Source organism: Oryzias melastigma, linkage group LG13, assembly GCF_002922805.2.
Source record: "Oryzias melastigma strain HK-1 linkage group LG13, ASM292280v2, whole genome shotgun sequence".
Classification (NCBI taxonomy): Eukaryota; Metazoa; Chordata; class Actinopteri; order Beloniformes; family Adrianichthyidae; genus Oryzias; species Oryzias melastigma.
The window spans coordinates 5,325,102-5,343,178 of record NC_050524.1 but is presented as its reverse complement, the minus strand read 5'-3'; the positions used below and the strand labels follow the sequence as shown (position 1 = coordinate 5,343,178).

General features: G+C 38.8%; 2 protein-coding genes across 6 annotated transcripts in view; one reads left to right on the top strand and one right to left on the bottom strand.

Moving 5' to 3' along the window:
* Positions 1-18,077, top strand: part of aplp2 (amyloid beta (A4) precursor-like protein 2) — an 87,551-nt gene that overhangs the window by 20,414 nt on the left and 49,060 nt on the right. The gene's annotated exons all lie outside the window — the stretch shown is intronic.
* Positions 1-18,077, bottom strand: part of prdm10 (PR domain containing 10) — a 71,194-nt gene that overhangs the window by 45,363 nt on the left and 7,754 nt on the right. Inside the window, exon 2 of the mRNA XM_024276411.2 lies at positions 13,023-13,109. The gene's annotated coding sequence lies outside the window, so the exon portion shown is untranslated. The remainder of the gene's footprint in view (positions 1-13,022; positions 13,110-18,077) is intronic.

The window sequence follows — 18,077 nt, the reverse complement described above, 5'->3', positions numbered from 1 at the left end:
CGATGGCAAAATTTTCCTTAAAACCTCCACAGCCACCTGACAAAAAACAGGATATGTGTCTAAGCAGGGTTTAATTCAGACCTAATTTGATTATAAAGCTGTAAGAAATCAATTTTTACAAGTTAAATGACTTTTTATCATGAAAATTGACTTTGTTTCCTCAAAATAACTTGTAATTTCATAATTTTCTTGCCTCTTTTTTTATTTCTTCAATGCTAAGTGGTTAAACTGTTAAATATGTTTTTTTTATATTTATGTTCTTATTTTTTCCTAAATCCAGCCATTGCACTTTAGCTCCTCTGTTTGAACTTTTCTTAGCCACATTCTTAATTAGGAGCTCCAAAAAATAGACTCAAAATGAGTAAATAAACTGAAGATTCCACTAACTAGCTTATTAAAAGCCCAAATTTCTCTGCATAAACTCTGAGCTGCTCCCCTTCGTCTGGAGTGGCGGTACGACCACGGACACGTTTATGATCGCTGTAAAGCGAGAGGAGAGGAGGGCGCTCATCCGTCCTGTGTGAAATCACGCCGTTTGAAATGGCGTCCGCCGTCAGGAAGGGAGAAGGATAAGAGACAGATCCTGATGTCGGTGCAGGTTCACCGGCGGCAGCTCCGTGTTTCTGTCAAACACGCTGGGAAAATGTGCAGAGAGGGTGGAGAACGTGAGGAGACGACCTTCGTCCTGTCATGAGGAGTCTCACCTGTTAGCACCGCCGCGCCGCTGATTCTGCACTTTGGTTGGACTTTACAAGACTTAATGGGTTCCATGTTTTTTTTTTCTCCAACAAATTCATCGATTCATTTCACCTCCCAAAAAAACAAACCTTTGATTAGAAAATGTCTCTTCCAGCCATCTTGATGTCCTTTTCTTTGTCACTTGCTGACTGACTGATCAGTCAGGAATGAGGTCAGGGCGTCCAGCTGACACACAAATCTTATGGATGCAAACAATTTTGTCCTAAAAACAAAACAACTTGAACGTCCTTGAACACGACTTGAACTCCTGAGTTTATCTTTCTGCTGTCTCCCTTTAAAACTCAAAACTCTCACTTTACAAAAGTTATGAGTTTCTGCGTCCACCAAACTGGAATAAATGAAAATGAAAATCCCTAATAATGTCTTGTTTTCCCTGTAATTCTGGTGTCTCCACATAGATGGTGCTCTATAAATACAGTGACCTTTTTCCTTGTTTAGGTGCAGGAAGTCATTCTGCATCCGTGTGCTCTTGGTAGATTTACTGTTTTCTGACATTTATAGATGCTTTTTGAGTCATTTTTCCGATCATTTCAACAAAACGTGAATGCAGCATTTCTCTAACTTCAAGTATTTCCGACTAAAATGAGAACAAAAGTCATAAATAAATCCAAAATGTTCTGTTTTACAATATATATATATTTGTTTTTATAGCATATATTTTCTAGATTCCATGTTATTTATTTCTCTTATGAGTAGTGCTGCCACAAACGATTATTTGAATAGTTTTCCGAATGACTAATCGACTATTAAATTGGTTGTTATTTCAATAGTCGATTAGTCGACTAATCGTGGCAGCCCCAGTTATGAGGTGGATTACCGAAACACTCCACACATCTGCTCCTGATCTGTCCCTTCTGTCAAGTTTTAGAACCCTTTGTTAAAGCAAGTCATTGACTGTATGTGAGAACTGGACTGAGTGAATGTAACGTCACTCATAGGCCCAAACAGAATTATTCCCTTCCCCTTTTATTTAGCCCTGCAAATGGAGAGTTATGAAAAAATAGTCACTTTTGATGGATGGCGTCCCAATAATCGCCGGTCCGCTAGCATTAGCATGGAGCTTCCAGTGCTCAAATATACATAACTACAGCAGTTTTATAACTTTAATTAACAAAGGTCATGACCTACATTTACATGTAAACTTCTGTGGATCAGAGCGCTCCCCACGAGGACTTTGTATCCCTCCGTTTGGAGGGCCGGATTTTATAAAAATATTTCAGACACACTTGCACTTAAAATGTCCCTTCAAACGGAGGGAAAGGGAGACGGAAGAATCCGGATTGGGCAACAGAAAACGCTTCCTAAGTGAAGTCCATTCAGTCGTCATTTTTTTTGACGCCGCCATGTTGGAACCAGACAGTCAGTAAGCAGTGATTGGTTCAAATCGGTTTGAGTTTTCATGGTAACTACTCTTACCAATCAGGAGGGAGCTTGTTGAAAGGCCACACCCCTTCCACTTGAAAACAGGCTCTGAAATCTGTCAAATATTTGGAACGAGAGATGACCATGAGGCTTCTGATTGGTCAGTTTAAAAGTAGAATAACTTGGTAAAAAAAAAATGAGAAAAATGGGATTATCCAATAATTATTATCCAATTATCCAAAATATGAACAAGAATGATTATTATAGCAATAGAATCACAGTAACAGCTGTTCATTTCTCTATAGAGACTTCTCTGAGATTTTGGCTTCTTGGAACCAGCAGGTACTTCCTGTTTGGAATGCCAGGGGGAGGGGCCACTCAGTGATAGAATATGTTTAAATAATCGTGTAGCTCTTGCTAATTTGGCAACTATTTCTTTTTCTAGGACAATTGTTGCCTAAAAGACAGAACATGGAAGGATTTATTTATGTACTTATAAATATAAATGATATTTATTTTTCCTTGATCATAAATGTTTTAAAAGCTCGCTATAGAACTCAATTCAATCAACCTTTGGGAAAGTCGGCTCTGACTGCATACCGATGCATTTTAGCTTGACTCTACGTTCCCAATTTGACTGAAATTACATAAAATGCCTCATAAGCAGGTTATTCCAATTTTGCCCTCCTTCTCCGGGTGGTACTTCCATCATTTTCCATCCAAATCTCCTCTAAGCTCTCAAACACACAAAACCTCTTCAGGGCTCACTTCTGCAGCTGCTAATCTCATAAGACCTCAGCTGTCTTTCTCAGAGTAAAATGTGGTAGAAAAAAATCTATTGCGGTGAAATAAATTGAGTTCAGCTTTCAGTCACATTCAGAAAAGTCTTTGGGGACGAGGGGAGGATGATAATAGACCCAAAAATGTGAGACGGATTGTACTTCTTGAATGTACGACAGAGTATTGGGCCATCATGGAAGAAGAAAAATAAACAAGTATTTGAGAAAAATCATAAAAATGTGGGAAATAAGTCAACATTTTTGAGTAAGAAGCATTCGTTTATTCTTCTAAAAGTTGTAATTTTACAAGAAAACTGTCATAAGTTTAATATAATAAAATTTACCTTTTAAAATGTTTCAACAAAGAAAAACAAAATGACCTTTTTCATTTGACCTGGGGTTGGTTCAGAAAAAGCTGATAAAGAATCCCACTGAATCTGCTTTACGATTTTGTAAATCTACTTTATTTTCATTAAATTAACACTTTTTGCTCTTTGAAAAAGCAAAACTTTTTCCTTGAACAATATGACTATATTTATGTAAAGATTGTACTTGTTCTAATAATTTTATGACTTTATTCTCATAATTATGCAACTTTATTCTCGTATAAGTTTGAGTTTTTTCTCATAGTTTTACAATTTTTGTTCATAATCTTATGATCTTAATCTCATAATTGTTCAACTTTATTATTGTAATTTCTTTTTACTTTTTTGATTATATTATGACATATTCTCACATTTTTAAGACTATATTCTCAAAAAATTAAGACTTTGTTTAAAAAATACCCTTTTCACATTTTATGAGAAAATGGTATTTATTATTTCAACTTTATTCTAATCAAATTTTGACTTTTCTCATATATTTATGCTTTTTTTCCTCAATAAATGAATGCCTTTATTATTGTAAAATTTGAATATTTTCATAATTTTATAACTTTTCTCATATTTTTCACTTTATACTTATACAATTTTAAAATTTTCTCTCATAATATTACAACTTTTTCTCATAAATGTACAACTTTATTATTAAAACATTTGTACTTTTCTCATAATGTTATGATTTTTTTTCTTATATACTTACAATTTTGTTCTCATAAATGCTTAACTTTATTCTTGTAAAATTCTTTTTTATTCATAATTTTACGTCTTTTTCTCATAAACGTAACCTTCAACTTTATTCTTATAAAGTTTTGACTTTTCTTATAGTTTTATTACTTTTTTCTCATTCTTGAGACTTCATTCTCAAAATCAAAAAACTTGATTCTTGTAAACATTTTACTTTTTCATCATAATTTTACAAGTTTTTGTCATGATTTTATGACTTTTTCTTGTGTTTATACAGCATTTATGACCTTAAGAGTTTTTTTCTTGTATAATTTTGTCTTTTCTCATAGTTTTATGACTTTTTTCTCATATTTTTCTGCTTTCTACTTCTAAGTTTAAATTTTTTTCTCATAAATGTTTACATTTATTCTAGTAAAATTCTGACTTTTTTTCCTCATAATTTTACAACTTTTTCTCATAAACTTAAAACTTTATTATAACATTTTGATTTTTCTTGTAGTTTTGTTATTTTCTTTCTCATTCTTGTAACCTGATTCTCATAATTGAAGCACTTTAGTCTCATAAAATGTTGCCTTTTTAATCATAACTTTACAAGTTTTTGTGATAATTTATGTTTTTTTTCCCTCTCTTACATCATTTTAATACTTTTTTTGGTAAAAGTTTGTCTTTTTTCCTTATAATTTTACAACTTTTTCTCATAAACGTCCAACTCAATGGTTATTATATTTTCTCTTTTCTCATGGTTGTATTATTTTTTTTTAATTCTTGCACCCTCATTCTTATTATTGAAGAACTTATTCTTGTAAAATCTTGTAAAATTTTCTTATAACTGTATTTTTCTTATGTATTTACAAAATTTTATTACATAATTTTAGGACTTTTTTTCTTGTAAAATTTTCTCTTTATGCTTTTAATATTATGACTTTTATCTCATAATTTTATAACTTTAGTTTAGTACACTTTGAAATTTTTTATAACTTTCTTAAAATTTTGACTTTTCACATCATTTTATGACATTTTTTCTCATGACTTTGATTTTGTCTTCGTAAAATGTTTACTTTTCATAATGTTATAACTTTTTTCATATATGTATTCATATATATTATTTTATTTTCACATCTTAACAACATTAGTGTCGTGCAGCTGAGGTTGTTTGGCGTTTTCTCTTGCTCCACCCATAACTCCGCCCTCCAGATGGAATATAAAGACAATTGCAAAGACTAAATAATCATTTTACTGTAGATGCTCCTAAACTCTTTAAATCTGTCTTTAAAAAGCATATTTCCAGCAACAAGAGTAAAAACAGCAGAAATGACCTCCAGTGAACTCATATTAACGTCTCCGTGTTCCTTTACAATCATCACACACAATAACAAAAGCTCTTTTTAGTGATTTTGCTCTTAAAAAGGCGACACTTTTTACAAATCCTTAAAAAACGGACTTTTATTGATATACTTGTAGGATAAATTCTGCTTCCAATCAAGCAAATATCAGCGTCTTTGTTCAGCTGAAGTGTTTATATCTAATAGGTCTGCAAGTAAAGACTGGGCTCGCCCACCGGAGCTGCTTATAAATAGCCCAGACGCTCCTCCTCTGCAATGAAAAGAGGGAGAAAAAGCACTTTGCTCTAATTAACGGCGCTTTTCTCTACGCTCGGCCCAACATCTCCGTGTTTCTCTGCCTTTACAAGCTTTTAGCTCTCCAGTCTACTTCAAAAACACGCAGCATAATTACTAGGTAACCATAACGAGCTGTCTGATGTAAGGAATGGTGGAGTTAAAAAGACCCGCTGACCCCCCCGACAGTTTCCTCCTGATAGAAGTGGAGTCTAATGAGGTTGTCAGATGTGGCGTGCACGCACACACGTGCACTTTCTCTCCTAAATCTAAACCAGTTTCCTGACAGAAACCAGTTTCTCTTTAGTGTCATCCAGTTTTTCCTCAACAATCCAAATATGAGAGAATTTAGTTTTGTATCAAAGTGTTTTTGGAGTCCTGCTGTCCTTTTTTGTAATTATTAACAGGAGATATGACAATATTGAGGCTATAGGAGAAATTAATTATTCCAAAGTTCTGGTTTGTTTTAGATTGTTTAAAAATGATGAGATTTTTAGAAAATTGTAGGTATTTTTATGTTTTTTTCCTTAAGAAACCTGAGAAAAAGATAAAATCATGTCATTAGTTTAATGAAGAATAATCACGTATTGCTTTTTCTTTTTATGCAATTAAAGCAAAGTTGACCTTGTGGTTTTACAGGACGACAAATAGAGACAAAAAGACTTGAAATGAGCCACAACATTTCACACTGTGACCAAGTAGCATGAGTTATGAGCCTGCAGAAAACATCATTTTAAATTTATTTTAAGCTAAAAAAATAATTTTGTGAGTCATTATTAGAGTTAAAAACACTGGTTTAGATATTTCATTAGAAGCAGGACAACATCAATACCTCCTATGATTCATATAACTTCATAAATCATGTGAATGTTTAGTTAAAATCATGTTTCATGGATCATTTTATATAATTTTTTCATACTTTTTTGAAAAAGCAAATTTTTTTCTTGTAAAATTCCAACTTTTTAATTACATTTTTTTCACTTTTTCTGATAATTTTCCAACAATTTTATGACTTTATTCTCATAATTGTATGATTTTATTCTTGTAAAAAAAATGTTTTTCTAAGAATTTTGCCTTTTTTCCCTCCTTTCATGACTTTAATTTCATAAATAACATTATTTCATTCAATTAAAAAGGTTTGACAATTTTCTCCAAATTTGTTGCCTTTTTTTTTTTATTTTATGACTAAATTCTCACAATAGTATGACTTTATTATTGTAAAATGTTGACATTTTTCTTTAGATTTTACAACTTTATACTCAAAATTGTATGACATGATTCTTGTAAAACAATTTTAATTTTTCACTGAAGTTTAACCTTTTTTTGCCATTTTATGACTTTAATTTCATAATTTCCTGATTTTATTTTATTGTTTGTCTTTGATTAAAAATAAACTTGGAATATTACTAAAAAAAACATTTTAGTCTATATACACATGGAGCAAATCCAGTGTTTTCTTGTCAAACATGTCCGATGCTAAGAAGCACAACAAATGAAGCATCCATCGTGTGTTACTCTCAGGTAAAACTAAACTGCATCCACTGCAGCTGGGTATAATCCTCCATGGGTAATGAGAAAAAACCCTAAATCCAGCCAGAAATCACACTGCTTGAACATTTTACTATTCTGGTAAATCAAGAAAATCTAGATATTTTAATACATCTAAGTAGCACTCCAGGCACATCTATGAATTTCATTGGAAACTCTAGGAGCATCTTATTTATTCTACCTTCTGAATTGTCTCGTCATACAGCCGTAATGGCAAAAATAAAGTAAAATACTTTGCTTATAAGGAGGAAAAGCTCTTATTAGGTCGTTTCTCCGTGTTCTCCTGGTTGTTGTTAAATTTCCTGTGATCTCGTACGGTTGCAGCTGCTTCATGTTAAACCCTCTCAGAACTGGCAACCCTGTACTCCAGATCATTAACTAGGTCATAACGCCGCACACCTCGGCTGCATCTATCCCCACCTTCTGAACTCGTGGCACTAACTTGTCATAACACGCCGGCTGAACACTTATGGCTGGTTGGAATTGAAGCGGGATTCTTCCAAAGCTCCAGCAGTGGCTTACTGTCTGTTCCGTGTTTCCTGAGCAGCAGCAGCAGTGTCTTCTGGTAATGGGGAGTGACATTGCTGAACACGCTGATGCTCACTGCCATGGCGATGGCCACGGCTTTTTGTTCTCGGAGGACAGAAATGGCTTTGTGTGCTGTGTGAGGAACGGGCGCAAATCAGCGGCGCCGATGGTCATTTTCACGTTTGTGCACGTAATGATGCCGCGTGGAGCAAAAGGGGGCCGGCTGCTGCCGAGTGTCGCCCCATCGCCGCTCGCTTCAGCCTCATAACCTCATTCCCGCCTTTCCTCTTTTATGATTCTCTCCTTCCATCCTCCACCTTTTTTCCTTCTCCCTTCATCCCTCTTTTCTCTCCATGTTCCTCTGTGTGAATAGCTAGGATGCTTTTGTAGACGGTTTCCATAGCGACGGGCCGTTTGAACAAGTCATCGTTTGCCGTGAGCCAGAAAAAGAGGCCATATTATCTCCCTGCAACACGCAGGCAGGAAGTTCGCTCACAGCGACCTCTAACCGGCAAAACCTCCCAGCCGGAGGTTCGCGGCAATCGCCGGCGGTCACCTGGTTTCTCTGAACCCTTTGAGCCAAAAAGACCAACCACAAATTATGTTTCAGTTATTGTAAGCCTCCTGTTTGCAGTAACTCAATGTTGTTGTAAGGAATTCCTCTTTCTTGCTGCTCCTTTGAGCAAAAAGTCTCTAAAAGAGAAAGTTTTCACGGTGACGTCAGACAAAATGGTGACAAGGACGAAAATTCAAATAGTGACTTCCGGTGAACAGATTTAGAACAGCAAAGCTGAACGCAAATAATAAAAGATAATCTTATCAATCCCAACAGAAAAATGTTCAATATTTATTTTCATGAATGTCCTACCGAACTGGATTTTCATTTCCTGTCTTAGATCACTCACAAATCTAAATAGAAATGTGAATAATCTTTCAATGTTTTAGGTTATATTGAAAATATTGACCTTTCATTTAAGCAGATATTCTAACTGGTTCTATTTAGTCAAAAAGTTCATGGGGCCGTAATCTCTTATGGGGCTCAAAAATACCAAACCAAAACACACGTCAGGGATTTCCTAAGAAAGTTTAAAAATGATTATGGAATGACCACACGACCTTGAAATGTGAAGTTTGGCCATTTTTCTCCACTTAATTTCACAGAAATGGGGCCACCTTATGTCTACAACCACAACGGGAATTTCATTGACATTTGACCTCAGAAAAAGGCCATCATAATAAAAAAAAATAAAAATCACAAATTTAAACTCCTCTAAAGGATTTTAATTTATTGCACCTGAACTCCTTGAGTATCATTTGGAAGCTACTTGGAGGAAAAAAAAGTTATCTTTTGAAGTTGTAGATTCTGAACTGTGTTTGCGTGGCGAGCCTCCAAAAGTGGCTCTCCACAGCTGCTTTTTCTGGAATATTGTGAAATTTGAAAACATGAATTGGCTCAAGCTGAACAAAATGATATGAAAACATGATATGACTTTATTAAGAACGTGGGCGTTAACAAAAAAACGTTGTTGCTAAGGAAATCCAAAAGTTGACTTTAGCCGATGCATATTAAATTTCCTTAGATTTGTTTGTTAATTGTGGTGAAACCCACAGAAAAGTTGACATTTTTATTTTTTTCATGAATTTGACACATGCGTCTCTGACCAGGCTAGCCAAAGGGAGAGTGAAGGGTCATTGAGGGCAGGTAAAAAGGGGGTTATAGGGGAGAGGGGGGGTATTGCCTCCAGGCCATACAACGGCGCTCACAGCTTTAAAAATGTTCAGCTCCTGTACTTCTTTGATCATTAAAATGACCAAATCTATTGAACATTCGGAGCACATTTTTGGATTCTATCAAAAGATATCAAGATTTGTCTTTTTTTTAGCTTAAAGGCTTTAAAATACACCTCAAACCGGACCTAGAACCACTCTCGCCGCAGCCTTCCACTGAGTTTCAAAGAGAGCGATGACGGCGACTTGAGCAGACGTCTCTTTCCTGTCTGGCTGTGAGGTTAATGAGGTGAGCAGAGGTGACCGCCGATGATCGGAAACAAGCCCCCGCCTCCCTGAGGAGCATCTTTCTTTAGTGTAACTCTGGGCTTGTTTGCATATTTAGTCTCTTGCTTCCCCTTTTGTTTCAGCTGACTGGTTCATAAAAGGAAGTGGACACTGACTTGTGTTGGTGTGCAAAAGGAGTGAGGACCCCCGCAAAGGTTCATGCAGAACCGGTATTTACAGGAATCCGGCGTTCTTGAACTGCAGCCATGTTTCTTTTTCCCGCTGTGAGTTTGGAACCACGGCGCTCCAGAAGAAGCCTCTTCAGATGGACGAGACAAAAGGCCGTTTCCAGCAGACCTGGCAGCTCATTTGCATTGCAGTAACGGGGTCGCCCTTTGAATCCGACCCAAAGAACACCAAACCGTCGTCTGTATTGTTGTTTTTACAGCCCAGGTTGGGGGTGCGTGTTTGGTCAGTGGGGTATGTCACCAGCATGACCTCTGCTGGGTGTTCTGTGATGAGATGTTTGTGCAGGAATGGACCGCTCCAACAACAAAGTCGTTTTGGTATTTTTGTCACATGCACAAGTAAATGCCAAAGTAAATACTTTTTGTTTGCTGTGACAGATGTTGTTAAATGTTATTTTCTTAGTGCAAAAATAAGAGCCAATCCTTTTACTGTCCCTTATTGCCCAACTGCCCTCACGAGTGGATGCAGGCAACCTTGTGTGTTTGACATTTTAAAATCGTGTGAACTGACCAATCAGATTCCTCCGTAAAAGCATGTGGTACCACTGGCCCTCACCTTGAACATTTGACGGATTCTCCCGAGCCGCTTTCAGTGAAAGGGGTGTGATCTTCGAACAAGCTCCCTCCTGATTGGCAACAGTAGTTGCCGTAGTAACGTTGAGTCGGACCAATCCCTGTTGTCCAGCTCCGACATGGCAACGTGTGTATCGCGGAAAAATGGCGCCAACATTAGCTTCATTTTGCTGGAGCCTTGTTTTCTTTTTCAAACTTTATTGACAAACAATATGGTACATTGGGTGACATCCCACTTGCTCAGTCCAGTTCTCTATATACATAGCCATGGTTGTGATCCACCAGGTGGACTTGGCGCTGCGCAGATCCACTGAAGGCGCACTGAAAGTTAAACTAATCCAAACTTTGACCAATCAGGGACTTAGATTTGCTGGTGACGTATGTGTGGTGTGAACGTAGCTCCAGATGTGACCCTCCACAGGTCTGGTCAACCCAAAACCCCCCAGTAGCTGTACGGGTTAACCCCCGGATAAAAGCGAAGTACACAAAAATATGGAAGAAAAGTTGAATAAAACTATCTTTTGTTTTAATGAATGCTCTTTACTAATTGTTGTTTTGTTTCTCCTCCATAAATTTCATTCAACTTCTTCAAAGATGTAAGCTGTATCATTAAAGTTTTCTTCATCACTCACTGAAGCTCCAATTTAGCCGATGGATAAACAATCGTTGCTTAACTATTCTTTTCATGTGCCGTAATATTTTTCATTTTCAAACTTTCCACAGCGTCCCGGCTTTATCTTTGTTCAGCAGGCCTCATTATGCCTTTTCATGGCTCCAAAACTGTCAGTTCACGCAAACATCAGAGTCTTAATCTAAAAAAACAAAAGTGGAATTTTCTTTTGCTTTTCTTTGCTTAAACAGATCTTTGTTGGATTTATGGTTTTGTGTTGTGTGGGAAAAGCCAAATCTGAAAATGGGTTTGAGGCATAAATGATTGGTTTCTTGTTCCTCTGGGTTGGCCGCGCATCCCGCTGTGCTGCTGTCGGCGCCTGCAAATGTCTGTCTTTCATGTGGATCTTTTCATGTTTTGACACAATGACAGGTCTGAGCAGCTGCAGAGATATTGATCAGCACTTTTGGTTGTATTGTTTATAGAGGATATGAATCATAGGGCAGCCTAACATTCACAGAATGAAGCGACAGTCACAAGGTGCAGTAAAATAAAAACCACATTCTGCCTTGAAGATAGTTAGGAAAGAAGCTTTTTCAGAAGCTGGTGAAGAGATTTCAAGTCTTTGATTTCTCCTCTTTGTCTAATAATGATAATATTTCCATCTGGAGGAGTAGAAAAGATAAATTCTATGAAATATTGCAAAATTTGATTTAGTAATTACTTCAAATGATGCTGAAATTAACTATTTTAAATCCAACAACTAGTTTATTGTTTTAGGCCCAATCCGAATTCTTCCCTTCTCCCCACCTTTCCATTTGAAGGGACATTTTTAGTTGTGTTCGAAATATGTTGGGTCCACCTAGTGATCGTCAGCTTATAACTGGAATAACTTGCTCCACAAATATATATATATATACATATATTTAAATATTTAAAGAATATAGGATTATAGAGAAAATGTTTAATGTTTTAACACTATGTTTTGTTGTTGTTGATAGCTGAAACTTCTGAAAGTAGTAGCTGAAATCAATAAGGCTGATAGCAAGCTAAAATTAGCTAAATGCCAAATTAGCCTAAAAAAACAAACAAAAAGAAACTTAGGTTAGCCAAAACAGCTAGCTTGTAGCTGAAAAAATAGCTAAACTTCAAAATAGCCTAAAAAACTGAAAAAGCCTAAATTAGCCAAACCAGCTAACATGTAGCTGAAAAATTTGCTAAACTTCAAAACAGCCAAAAAAATCTTAAAATACCAAAATAGTCCAAAAGCTAGCAGAATGCCTTTTTTTTTACTTTAAAACTGTAACTTTTAACATAATTATGAATAATAAACAGGCAGGTATATTATTCCAGAATTAATCAACTTAAACCTTAAATTACTTTCAATATGTTACTTTCCATAAAAAATACTTTTTGCAAAATTATACAAGTTAAAAATAAGTGCAAGATAACATCAGGCCATTAATAACAACATAATAAAATGACCTGGAGGGCCGGATAGAATTACCCGGAGGGCCGGATCCGGCCCCCGGGCCTTGACTTTGACACATGTGCTTTTGGGGCTTTCTTCTAACAATTGCAATAAATTCTAAGAAAGTGTGAGTGGAGCTGCTTCTCCTCTTTTTTCAGGATTTTTAAATCAGTCAAGACATTAGAATTTTGGCTTTAAGTAGATGCAGGCAAAGCGCTCGGTGGAGTATTAGAGTCAGCCACCAAACCTGGTGATTTAGTCTGGAGCTGCTTTAAAGTAAGAACCACTTCACCAAAATTAGACCGGTCGACACTGGAGCTGATTGCAGCGTGGCTGTTTTTATATGCAACACGGGCAATGGACCAAAACGTGTCAAAAATATCAAGCAGGCGCGGCTGTGTTTATGAGCTCGTCTGGCGGCAGAGAAAATGAACTCCTGGGTTTGTTTTGGCAGACGTGCAGGTCTTACCTGCGTCTTTGTGCTCATCGGAACCTGCCCCGTCATGCTTTTACGTTTCTGCTTCGTCACCGTTCACCGCTGTCCCAAGTGGTCCACCTGGAATCACAAATGACCAGATTAGCTCCTTTGGATCTGGTCCAGGTGCTTCACGGTGAGCCAGCTGACCTCGACCTATCCAGGCTTCTCTAAACCTCATTAAAGAAAATCCCAGCTGTCTGTTTTTCTCTGTCTGTTATTTACTCCTGCAGCTCTGCGTACTGTCAGCTTGCTTCAGATGTCAGGCTTCACTTCCTTATTTTCAGAACTTTTAATGAAAGCCATTTTCTGCCTTCTGTTGTGAAGCTGCGATAAAACATCCACCACAGGCTTGGAAATTGCCCGAGCTGAATTATCCATCACTGCAAAGCCTTAATTTGCTCTAGTTTTTTTGTGATTAGTCGTTCTTTCAGTGCAGCTGCGGCGCGTGCAGCCTTTTCTCGTTAAGGCTCTCGCTTCCACTTGACTCAGTTAATCACTCTCAGCAAGCAAAGAAAGTTCCAGCAAAACCGAAGCAGAAAAAGAGTCAAAAAACAATTAAAAAGGAGAAAATAAAACACAGAACCTTCCTGCACTTCACATTTTACCAGGTAAGGCGTTTTGTTGCCACACTTTCCTCTACAACTATTATTCCCGGCGTCTTTGAGGCCAGATTTGGCTGGAGGCCCCGCAGAGCAGACCAATAAAAACATGTTTGTGTGCCGGAGGCAGACTGGGACTGCAGCAGAATAACTGTTTGCAGCGCGGAGTGAAAACATGCCGAGTGATCTGCATCCCACGCAGCATTTTGACGAGCATCTGTGGCAGCCGGCCTGCCTCTGCTCCTCGCGCCTGCAGTCTGCTTTTATTTGGGAACCGCATTCAAGCGTTCACCGAACCGTGTGGAAAAACTGTTTACTCCTTCCTTTTCCCGAGCTCTCCTTCATCTCCCTTTTCCCCAGCTTCCACCTCTTTTGTCTCCCCCTCTGCCGACAAGCCTTTCCAGAGCAGCAGGTGTTCACACTTACACATGATATTACATCTCACAGTGAGTCAGTAATGAGAGGACAGGAGCCTCTCATTTGAGGTGGGGTGACAAATTTTCCGAAAACCGTCTCTCATAGCAACACTGAGCCTAAAATTAAAAAAAACATTTATAATATATTTACAGAAATGATCTAAACATGTAGATAAGTCTGTTTCAGTGTTTTATCCTGACTAATCTTGATGAGTCATCTTGCAGATCTTTGAGCAATCTTTAGCGTCAATAAGCTTGAAAGCCTGTTGAGTTATTTTAACCAAGATTCACAAAACAATCAGCTGCTTGACGAGAGTTAAAGCTAAAAATCCTTAACCTTGTGCTATCTTATGGGGTCCAGATGACCCAAGCCTTACATTGACATGAGAAATGTGGATAAAGGTGGACAGGATTTCATGTCTGCCATGAACACCAGAGAAAATCAAGAATCATTAAAGAAAAAAAAATGTTCAGCTCGCTGTCTTGTGGGGTCCAAATGACCCTACTCCCAACGTCAACATACCTAGGACAGCACAAGGGTTACAGGGTGCTGTACATTTGGCTTTTTGTTTCTTTAGATCAGGGGTGTCAAACTCAATCACACAGGGGGCCGAAATCCAAAAAACACCTTAGGTCGTGGGTGGAAATGGGCTGTCTATGACCGAAAACGTGTACGAGGCACACAGATGGCCCACACGAAATATCAATCCTGCAAGAGACGTGTCAAAGCAAACACTTGCGCTACAGGGAAGGATAAGTAAGGGTGACATAGGTGAGATGCAGGTGTGTCGTACAACGCCAGTACTGGTGAGTGCTGTTCACATGAAAAGTGTGCACTCCTGACTGTTATTAAGAAATTAGACGGTAAAGAAAAGAGCCAGTTGAGGTGGCTCGGGCATCTGGTCTGGACGCCTCCTGGATGCCTCCTGGGGAGGTGTTCCGGGCATGTCCCAGTAGTTCTAACAGTAAAGGAGCCATTTGGGCTCGTTTTCTACTGTTTAAAACCTAGAAGGAGCCGTACAGTCTTACTTTAGTTAATCTTTGTGAATATGAATTATGTTTTCCCCTCTTTGTCCTCAGCAGTCTTACACAGCTGGGTTTTGTTATTTTAGTTTGGGGTTGGACCTTGGTAGTCTTAGTTTGTGGGCTTTGTTTATTTGTTTTCTCTAGGTAGTTTTGGTTAGGCAGTCCTGGCTGGGTCAGCAGTCCCCCTGACTTATTTTATGTTTGGCCCAGGAGCCACCACGGAGAGATAAAAGAGCCACATGTGGATCTGGAGCCGCAGGTTGCAGACCCCTGCACTAGGTGGAGGTCCCGGGGAAGACCCAGGACACGGTGGAGAGGCTCTTGGCTAGCCTTGGGATATTTCAGGGTCCCCCCCCCCCAAGAAGAGCTAGAGGAAGTCTGGGTATCTTTGCTTAGACATGACCCAGTCCCAGATGAGCAGAAGAAGATGGATGGATGGAGACGGTACACCAAATTAAGCCAAACATTTTACTTACTGGTCAATACCCTTCAGAGTATCCTGTGCTTGGAGGATTTGCGTGCAATCAGTACGGAACCAGTACTTGCACCGTACTAGGGCGCCGTACAATAGCATCACCTATACGTCATATGTACCTGCAACCTACATTAGCCTTACAAATACTTCACGATACACTTGCCACATGCGACAATCATACTCTCCAATTTATGACACCTTAAGTGTAGCCTTCCACGGTCCCAACAACCCAAAAAACCTGCAGTACCCGTACAGGGGAGTGTGGTTATAGCAGTTGTTTAGTTTTGGACACACCAGGTGCATCTGGTTCCACCAAAAAAAAAAATTTTTTTATTTTGGCATTGAGGCAAAAAAACAGAGGCTATTTTAGGAAGGTGTGAATAAAACTCTGGAAAATTCCTCCAATTTCTACAGAACTCTGAGTTACCGGCACCAGCAAGAAATGTCCTGCTGTAATCCTCCTTGTGGACTTTGGAGCAACATTTGTAGTCATGCTTCAAAGGTCAGGTTGTGTGCGGTCTGAAAGCCTTGCTCCTGGTTATTCAGAGAGTGCTCACAGTCCTGTTTGTGGTTTTACAGAACCTCCAGGTCTGGAACGGTAAATGATCAACAACTCTCTTTAACAACCCCCCCCCGCTGCCAGTTCTTGTGCTCATCTCCGTTCAGCTCTTTTCTCGTGCGCTAAACAAGCATGTGACTGCAGATTAAAGGCTGTGGCATTAACTTTCTCCACTTCGCCTCCCCCTTTTGTTGCACTTGACGAATGGAGAAAGTCCTGAGACAAACAGGGATTCAGCGGGTCGGCGGGTCAGCACCAGCACCGTGCTCCTTAACATTGTCGTTTTTGCCAGGTTGTGAATGCCCCCATTATGGCCCTGCCTGATGTAATCGCGTCCCGGTTTCCTCCCCACCTCTCTGCCTCTCGTACGGCCTGAGAATGACTCACAAAGAGAGGACAGACAGGCGAACGAGGCTGCTTAATGAGATCTCTTAATGCCTGGATTTCCAACAGCCAGTCCTCCTGAGGTTTAGGAATTCTGCTCACGGCATGTTTACTTTCATCAGCGAGTGAAAATGTGGGTTAAAATGTGTTTTGGAAGCTGGAGTTGGCGTGGACGCCCGGTTTTACTCCAGTTACGCAGCACTTGCTTTGTTTTTGTCAGTCCTGCAGCCAATCAGGGCGAGACCCTCGTGGAATAAAACGACCATCTCCCCCTTCAGCGGTTTTGTCCTTGGCTGGGTGCTACAGAGGACACCTCTGTCTGCGTCCCCTACAGGCTGAGGGCCGAGCAGACGGTCGGACAGCTGTCCAACAGTCCCGGCTCGGTCCTTTGATCTGCCTCCGAGGCTGCAGCCTGTTTGCTCAGTCTGATAACATTATGAAAATCAAGAAGGGGATCGGTTCCACTTCCTGTCTGCAGGCTCCCGGTGGGAGTGTTTTGGCTGGTTTGGAATGCAGAAACGCATCACCACCCTGAGTTATGGCGGCGGGCTGGTGCTTCGCAGAGTCACTTGAAAGCTGATGGTCGCTTTGAATGTGGCCATGGACCGAAGAGGGGAGGCGGCGGCGGCGGAAAGGCTGCATCCTTCCTGATTGCAGTGGGAGGGGCCGCATAGTTCAGTAAATAAAGACGGGGTGAAGATGGCAGATTAGCTCGCGTGTTTGAAGGGAGGAGCGGTGAGCAGGGAGGAGATGGGATTTGATAAAAACTATCATAAATATTTCCAAGGTTCCTGACTTGTGGTGGAAGGAGGCCTCAGTGTTTACGTTGAAGAAGATGTGATGTACCTTGGTGGAAACATGTGGGTCCCCGGGGTTTTGTGCCTGCAAAGCTCTGTCTTATGAGACATTACAGCACATGTCAAAGTCAAGGCCCGAGGGCCAGATCTGGCCCTCCAGATCATTTTATTTTATTGTTATTGATGACCCGATGTTATCTTTCACTTATTTTTAACTTGTACAATTTTAACAAAATATATTTTTATGGAGAGTAAAATATTGAAAGTTGTTTAAGGTTTAAGTTAATTTTTTCTGGACTAATATTCCTGCCTTTTTATTATTCATAATTATGTTAAAAAGTTATGGTTTTAAACTTTTTAAAAATTGGCATTTACTAAGATTTTTTAGGCTATTTTGAAGTTTAGTTATTATTTCAGCTACATGCTAGCTGTTTTTGCTAATTTAGTTTTTTTTTTTAGCTTTTTATAGACAGTTTTGGAGTTTAGCTAATTTATCCTTTTTTGTTTTATAGCCTACTTTGAAGTTTAGATATTTTTTCAGCCACATGCCAGCTGTTTTGGCCAATTTAGGCTTTTATTTTGTATTTTTTAAGGCTATTTTGAAGTTTAGCTATTTTTTCAGCTACATGCTAGCTGTTTTAGCTAACCTAAGGTTTTTTGTTTGTTTTTAGACTAATTTGGCGTTTAGCTTATATTTTAGCTCATTATCAGCTTCAGCGTTTTTAGCTATCAATTTCAGCATCTTCAGCTATCAGCACTAGCATCTTCAGCGGCCAAATTCAGCTTACAG